The sequence below is a fragment of the Sphaeramia orbicularis genome, unplaced genomic scaffold, assembly GCF_902148855.1.
Source record: "Sphaeramia orbicularis unplaced genomic scaffold, fSphaOr1.1, whole genome shotgun sequence".
Lineage (NCBI taxonomy): Eukaryota > Metazoa > Chordata > Actinopteri > Kurtiformes > Apogonidae > Sphaeramia > Sphaeramia orbicularis.
In genome coordinates, this window is record NW_021941724.1 from 28,478 (window position 1) to 37,344 (window position 8,867).

The following is an 8,867-nucleotide window of genomic DNA, read 5'->3' on the forward strand; positions in this document are numbered from 1 at the left end:
ACTCCATGGGTTTTACTGCCAAATCAATGTTGTAGAAGATGACAGTGTTTCTACGGTAACTACAGAGCCTCTGAACGTCCAAATGGGTCATATCTGATGACCATGAAAAGATGACAAACTGCATTTTACACCAATTATTTACATGCATTGATAGGATTAGAGGTTCAACAGGACTTAACATTTTAGATCAGTAGACAGTTTTAGTCAACAGTGGTTGTTTGGGTTAATAAAACTAAAACTGCTGTATGAACAGTATTAATTTATATTTGTCACTTTTCTGTATGTCTCTTAACTTTAGATATATATATATATATATATATATATATATATATACATATACATATACACACACACACACACACATATATATATATATAGTATACAGTATATATATATATATATATATATATATATATATATACACACACACATACACACACACACACATATATATATATAGATATAGATATAGATAGATATAGATATATAGATATATATATTCATATTCAGTGTATAGTGTATGTATAATATTATAATATTCTCTGTGTCTTTATGGGTTAACTTGGCAGCGACAGTATTAAGAGCAGATGTGGCCAAAATACAGCAAACCAACATTTTTATAGATAAAATCCAATCATCATCATCACACTATGACAATTAGGCAGGATGGCAGGACGGCTGCTGCGATTATAATAAAGTGCTTTGAATCTAAATACCTTTTAACGCTGTAGGAGTTTCTCTTTTCCCCTGCCTTTGGACATGAATCATCTTTCTGTTGCAACACATGCAGCTCCAAAATCCCCTGCTTGCAAAGACTCATTTAACACAATCACGGACCTAACCTCAAATAAATTACAGGTTTGACCTTTCCTGTGCATGGCTGAGGAATAAAAGAATAAAGAAAATTGAGCAAAGTTACAAGAATAACAAATCTAAACCTTAGTCATTGCGTCTCTGTCAAAAAACGGTGTGATCAGGTGATTTTATTACAGCTCATATGCTGTATATTTAGAACTGCTTTCCTTAAACTAAGGGTCAGGACTCAAACTGGGTCACCTAGCTTTTATACTGGTTTGACAGCAAAATACATAGAAATCCTATAATACTTGAGCTCATTTTCCAAATCCAGTGGTTGGATGTAACTGTGCATATGCTAAAATACTCTACTTAAGTACACATTTGACAGCCTTGTACTTCAACAAAGCATTTCACATGAAAAACAAACAATATATGTTTGTTTTGGGCATTAAAAAAAATAAAATAAAAATAAAAAAAATTAATGTACCTTTATTTATTTATTTATTTATTTATTTAGATTATTTCAAACATGGAATGATACAAGCTTCCTGATTGCTAATTGACTTCTTTGCACAACATAATACAGAAATGAAATTCAAGGAAGCATAAAATAATAATACATACAAAAAGAAAAAGTCATTTCAAAAGGAGTGGGAAGAAGCATACCTTATTAGCTCTCACCCCTTTGTCTAAACCAGCAATATGTACATACATACATACATACTACATACATACACACATATACATATACATATACACATACACATATACCATCATATACAAATATATACATACACATACACTTACATATACATAATAACAGAACACCCTTGCAAAATAACCATTTTATTATTATTTTAGATTTTTAAGTTGTATTTTCCTGGAAAAAATCTGTGCTTTACAAAAACAACATTTGGAATTCAGGACTGTTATTAGTAATGGAGTATATCTACACTGTGGTATTTATACTTTTACTAAGGTAAATGATCTGAATACCTGCTTTTCTTCTAATTCTTCTGCATTTTTGTTGCTTCACTGGTCTCTTGACCTCAGGTAATTCTCAGGATACAATTTTTCTTTTGGGCCTCTACTGAAAAAGTATAAGAAGCCTTTATTTGTATGTTTTAAATAAATGAATACTGTGTCATAGATGTAGTAGAAATGACCTCGTATGACAGTCATGTGCATATGTTCATGTTCAGACTGAATTAACTTCATCGTTTTATTTAATCAATAGTAAGAACCTTCCTTTTGAACCAGTGAAGTTTCATCTTCTGCTTTTGTCGACATTACTCTTTTCTTTTTCCTCTGATGACATAATGTACTTAAAGCCTGTACTCGTCGGTGCCTCAGAGACCAGATTTGGCTTTGAACGTCTGGTTATGAGCTTTGTTCATGTATTGTACAAAAACAGGGAAAAACTGTATCCTTCATGTCCGTCTTTCCCAGGATGTTAAAAACTTTTTGGCTCTTACTCAACTTTCAACCACCAGCACTTTAGCTGTGGTCCACTTATCTTCATTTCCCATTACTGCAGACTATTTCTACACTAGACAAAGTGCACATGCACCCCCTATAAATATAAGATCCTGCCTTCTATTTAAATTCCTTAAAGCTGCCTTTCCCAAACATAGGGTTGGGAACTAAAATGGGTTCCACGTCCAGTTTTACTGGGTCACCGATAGCTGGGTAAAATACATAGTAATGCTATAATATATGATTTTAACTTTACCATCTACAATAGAAGAGTGTTCTGTGTTACACTGGTCTGTTCAGTTCAGTCTGACCTGAACATGGGACTGTTCTATCTGGCTGAGGTCATGTTGAGTGTTACTTCAGTAGTGGCTTTTCCATTGGATATCTGCACAAAACTTTACCGATATTTACTAAATGTTGAAAAAACAGAAGTGCATAATGCTGGTTTTTCCATTAAATCACAAATGCAATGATTTGTTTATTTATTATCACAAGATGACATGAGAAGTCATTCCATAAACATGGAAACAAACATAAATATCGTGTTGAATTACAGATATATTCATTATTATTATATATTACCCCTCCATCCCGTAGTTAATTTAAAAAACTATTCGATTTCCTGGTGTGTCCACACACACCACACCATGTTTCTTTTAAAACTCTTCTTCTTCACTTGTTGTAACGTCTGTCAACATCAGTTGTTTTTTTTTTTCATTCATGGACTAGTTGCGGAAAAAGGTCTTTCCATTGCAGTTTTGCATGATATACCAAATGTGCTATGCATGAAAAACCACCTCTTGCCAGCACAAAAACTTTTAATCGAAAAGAAGAGTTTTGGTGTAATTGCTTGTTTTCCATGAGGTAAACTTGTACGCACTAGTTATGTTTGTGCAATTTGAGGGTCAATGGAAAAGCAACTAGTGATCCGTGTACTTTTTCTCAGGCTGAAGAAAAAATAAATGGAATTTTTAAATAGTGCCTTCACAAAAGCCATATGAAACAGACAGGAGAGGACGTTTCTCAATAATGAAAGCTTACAAATTGTACAGAAATCTCCAAACAAATCATTCTTAGTGTCAGGGCAGTGTATTTTTGTATGATTTCAGTTATGTGTGGTACATGTCTGTAAGGTGGGCTCAGTGTGTACCATCACGTCAGTGGTAGAAGTATTTTTCAGGAATTATCTTGCTCAGTGGATTTTAGAACAGCCTCTCCAACTTGATTTAATTGCATTTAATTTGCTTTTTTTTTTTACAGTGGAAAACCCAGCAAATAGACAATGTTAAGGCAAATTTAGTTTACATTTTTCAGGTCAGGTCAGAGGAGTCTCTCTTTTAGGTCTGGAACTGAAAAAAAATCAGTATCACCAGCTTTAAAGTACAACTGACATTTTGTTTTCAACTCATTAATCACGACGCTGTGACACTGTGCTGTTGTTGTGTCTGGTTTCCCTGAAGTGACTTCTAACATCGCCTGATAAAAGCATGGAATCCTCTGTTTCTCTGCCAGTGCTGTTAGCTGTGCCTGCATGTGGAAAGATATGAGACAAACCACACAAAGCATAAATATACATTTATTTATTTTTGCTCAAATCATGACAGGTGAGAAGTAGAAGAGAAATAAATATAGAGCTAAAAACCAGCCCAGAGGAATTATTCAGCCTCGAGCCTAAGAACCATTGAGACTGTGTGTAAATGGACACGTTAGATCCGGTATTATTAGCTTTCCTTTCTTTCTTTCTTTTCTTTCTTGTCTTGGCTTCTTTCCATTTCTTTCTTTTTCTTTCTTTCTGTCTTAACACTTTAGCAGCAAAACTACTGATTGTATTCATACCAAATGTGGTTTATAGATAGCCAGTGACCAAGAATAGATGTGATTACATTTGGGAAAAGTAGGTCAAAGTTCAAATTTTTTATGAATTTAAAAAAAAACAAATGTTCCCCATTTACTTATAATGAACAAAATTTAAATCGCTTTACAAAAAATGAACATTTTAACCAATTTACTTAAAATGTTGCAGAGATATAGAGATTAATTTTAGACATCACTCTGCAAAATATCTAAGTGATAGCTTGTTTTTGAAATTTTTAGTTAATTTTTGAGTCTTTTTCTTTTCCCATTTTCTTATAATGGGCAAAATTTCAAATGTCTATAAAAACAATCCATTTGTTTCAATTTACTTCAACCTTGGCACATAAATAATTTGTGTCATTCATTCATCATCTAAACCCCCTTTATCCTCACTAGGTCACAGGGTCGTTGGAGCCTATCCCAGTTACTTAGGGCGAAGGGGGGGTACACCTGGTCATGGTCACCAGTTCATCGCAGGTCTGACATATAGAGACAAAACAACCAATCACTCTCACATTCATAACTATGGGCAATTTAGATTAACCGATTAACCTATCAGTGTATGTCTTTGGATGGTGGGAGGAAGCTGGAGTACCCAGAGAGCCCACACAGACACGGGGAGACATATAAACTCCACACAGAAAGGTTCCACTCGTATAATTTTTATATTTAATCCTGTAAAGCCTGAACCATTATATCACTGACCAGAAAATTCCAGTTCTTTGAAACCTGGAGCCTTATTTGGTCCTTCTGAATAACCCAATTTTTTTTTTTTTTCAAATATCAGTTTCCATGTATGAGTTTTCAACTTTGTATCATATTTGCTACATCAGGTCTCAATGCTCAAATATTATTATTTTTGAAACAAACAAAAACATAATATAAAACAAACATGTCTAACAAATTGGTTCTTGCCTCCTTCCTCGTTAATGACAATCTTGTAGTGTCACTGGAAAGGCTTCTGGTGAACAAATTCCTCCCCCCTGGTGGATTATCTGTGTATTGCATGTATCTAATTCTATACATTAGGTTTTTCAAGAAAACAAACATCACACTGATCATGTAGAGGGCTTCAAAACTCATGTGTTAAATATGATGCATTTGGTGTTATAGGGTTAACACATATTGAATACACTGGGGAAACAATTTCAAAAAAATTCTCTGTTGAGTTAGATTTTATGCTGATTAAACCTAAACTTGCATGCTGATTCCAAAATTGCAGTCATTTTTTTTCTAGCACGTCAAGTTTTTTCTCCACAGCTTACCCTCCAGATAAGCAAAATTCCACTGATTAGCTGTAGTAAGACTTGCCAGCTGATTACGATTGGACTAATCTACAGCTACGTGGTAACTTGTTTGTGCAGTCACAATTGAGACAGTGCGGTGAGAGGTGTGTGCAGCTAACAATATGTCAGTACTATCAATATCTGCAAACAGAAAGCTAGCATAGTAGGAATTAAGAGGATTTGTTCTGGCTTTTCTCTTACCTTGTAACCATGGGCATACCATTCTAAGTTCTGTTTCGTTTTATGCTGTTTTTTAGTTTTCAAAGCTTGTAATTATTCCATCTAAGTGTTTTATTTCCATAGGTATATATTTCTTTTGTTCCAGATCACGTCTGCTCCTGCTACTTCTCATCGTAAATGCCTAAACAACCCTGACTCCTTTTGCTATATTTGTGGTAGTTTCACCATTCCATGTCAGAGGGCAAACATCAGTGCATTTGTCAAACAAGCATATTTTGCATATTTTAAAATAAAACTCAGTGATCAAGACAAGCCATGGGCCCTCACAAGTGTGCAAGCAGTGTGTCGACAATTTACGGATGTGGACCAAAGGAACAGGTGAACAGTTGGCATTTGGTATCCCCACGGTTTGGCGAGAGCAAAAAGATCATTGCACAGACTGTTACTTTTGTTTAGTGAAAACATCAGGATTTAACAAGAAAAATAAAAGTAAAATAGAATATCCTAATCTACCGTCAGCTATAAGACCAATGCTTCATTCAGCTGAAATTCCAGTGCCAGTTTTCCAACAACTACCTCCTCTAGAAGATCTGAGTGATGTTGAAGAACGCAGTGACAGCAATGATGCAGATTTTGAAATTCACGAGGATTCAGTTCGTAGGGGATTTGATATTTCATTATATGTCAATATTTGAAAATTTTTATAAAACAAGCACATATCTGTTAAGTCCTGGAGGATTCTGTTGGGTTTCTGTAAATTGGCTTAGAGTCTGGTTTTGACCAACTCTATATGTGAAGTGTCATGAGATAACTTTTTTGTGATCTGGCGCTATATAAATAAATTGATTGTTTGTGTGATTTGATTGGTTTTCCCCTGTAAGCTTTGGGAAAAAAGCATCTGTCAAATGTATAAACATAAACATAAACATAAAGTACAGTATTTTTCATATTTTTTAAGAAAACAGGGATCCTATAGTTCAAAAACTTGAACATGATAGAGAAAAACTAAGATCAGTTTTGGATTCCGCACCCAAAAATTAGTTAAAAACAGCTGTCAGACCTAACTCAACAAAAATTGTGTTCCCCCAGTGATATAGATGAAAGAGTGGATCGATGCCAAATAAGCTACAATAGGTGCAAGGGCGGGGCTTATTGTACCTGGCACCACTTGTTTCCTGTGATTCACTTTATCCGTTGCATGGCCTCACATTTACATCCATCCTCTCCTGTAACTGTCAACTGACTATATTTCAACATCAGCCTCAGAGGCTCAGCGTGAATCCATGTGTTGGTTCTTAAACAGTGACTGATGAGGGAAATATGGCGGTGCCATCCAGAAGACATCTCCTGCATTACAACTTGGTTCAACGATTTGTATGGAAAGGCCAAGTGACGGGTGCATGTTATGTTTTGATAATTACAGGGTGCCACGGTAGCGGTTTTTGGAGAACCGGCCGTTGTCGCTGGGAATGTAAGGTCCTCAGCTTTAGTGTAGTATTAATCATGGGTCAGGAAATCATTTACGCAGTAACTTTGCAGGAGAGAGCTCCTTGTTAAATATACTGTAGGTTAAATGATTTGACAGATGTCTCCTATTTCAGCCTCCGCGATCGCTGCTATCTCCTCATTACGTCCAATGTTTAACCACTCCACGTAACCACACCAAGATGAAAGGTTTTCACATTTACCCTGAACTCTATAATACAGTGTACATTAAACATCCTGCCATAAATCATACGCTCAAGTGTACAGTATATACAAAGTGAAGACCCAAAGACAAAGTAGAGCACACTGAAAAAAAAGCCTCCATCTTCTACCACCAGGACTTTTTCCCAAAGATCTTTGCAGCATTTGCACACTATACATATGGTTATGTGCAGTTTATCACCATCTTTAGGAAGTGCACATAGCCAGCTACTTTATTTCCAACTTTAATCTGCCGGTATCCCACCCAGAGAGGTCCTTCATAACCACCAAAGTGTATAATCTGTGCAGCAATGTAGGCATGTCAAAATGTTGTTCATACAGTTTGTTTTTAACTTTTTATTAAAATTTTTGTATGTCATCAATTTGAGCCATAAACAAAAAGACCTAATTTCCCTGTTGTGGGATCAGTAAAGTCCCATCTAATCTAATCTATTAAAATACTCAATAACTGTATTTTTAACCCTTTAAATGCCATGTTTGTAATGCAAACAAACCATATTTGTTCATGCAACCCCCCCCAAAAAATAAAACATTAAAAAAAAATTTTCAATATACTACATAAAAATTGGATTACTTATTTATTTCATTTTTTTTTATTGATTTTACTCTGCACTATAGAAAATGAGGATCCCTTAATGTGTTTTCCAATGGATGGATGGCGGTATTTTTTATTTCATTTAATTTTATTTCATTTTATTTTATTTGCAGCCTGGCATATGTCAATGATTAACAGCAACATTGTATATTCATTATTATTTTGTTTGGGTGGGTAGGGGGTTCTGGGGGTTCAAATGTTAATGCTATAAGGTGTCAATGCGTATTTTTTTAATCACTTTACTCATAGAGAAGTGTGCTAGTGTAGTAACTGTCAACTTTTACAACAAAAGGAGCTTCAGTGGCTGGGTCTGAATTTTAAAAACCATGCAAAAATGAACAACTTCTGCATTCTGACCATATACAAATTGTGAAAAAAAATAACATGACCATTTATAACATGAAGTACAAAGTGCATAATGTGCTCACCCGGATACTGGAAGGTTAAAGAGTCAATTTTATTAAAATGAAGAAAATTATTGCGTCTGCTTCCTTGTGGTTATGTTGTTGATAAATTTCTTGCCTAATCTTGTGTGTGTGAGCTCCTGACTTTGTCCCAGAATACATAATAACAATAATAATTCCAGTTACACTGATGTCATGGCATATCGAATACATTCACAACATGGTGGTGGTGTTGTACAGATACAAAGGCCCCTGCGATGAGCTCTGACAAGCCTTTCACAGCTAACGCTACTACTCACAAACATAAAACCTCGCCAGTGGCCATAAGAGAAAAGCATCCTTATAAAGACAGTTTGAAGTCAGTGATCCTGGTTCATCCACTTAATTGGCACAGAGTTTCACTGATGCTGGAGCTAAACCTGGGGGTTCCCTTATGATGACATAATGTAAATGAAGCGTGCTGTGATTTTAATAATTGGTGCGCTACGAGCTACGCTAAACTGTTCTGAGAAGAATTCTGAGAAGTCCTTTTATTTCTTTGAATAAAAGAAAACATGCCCAGGAGAA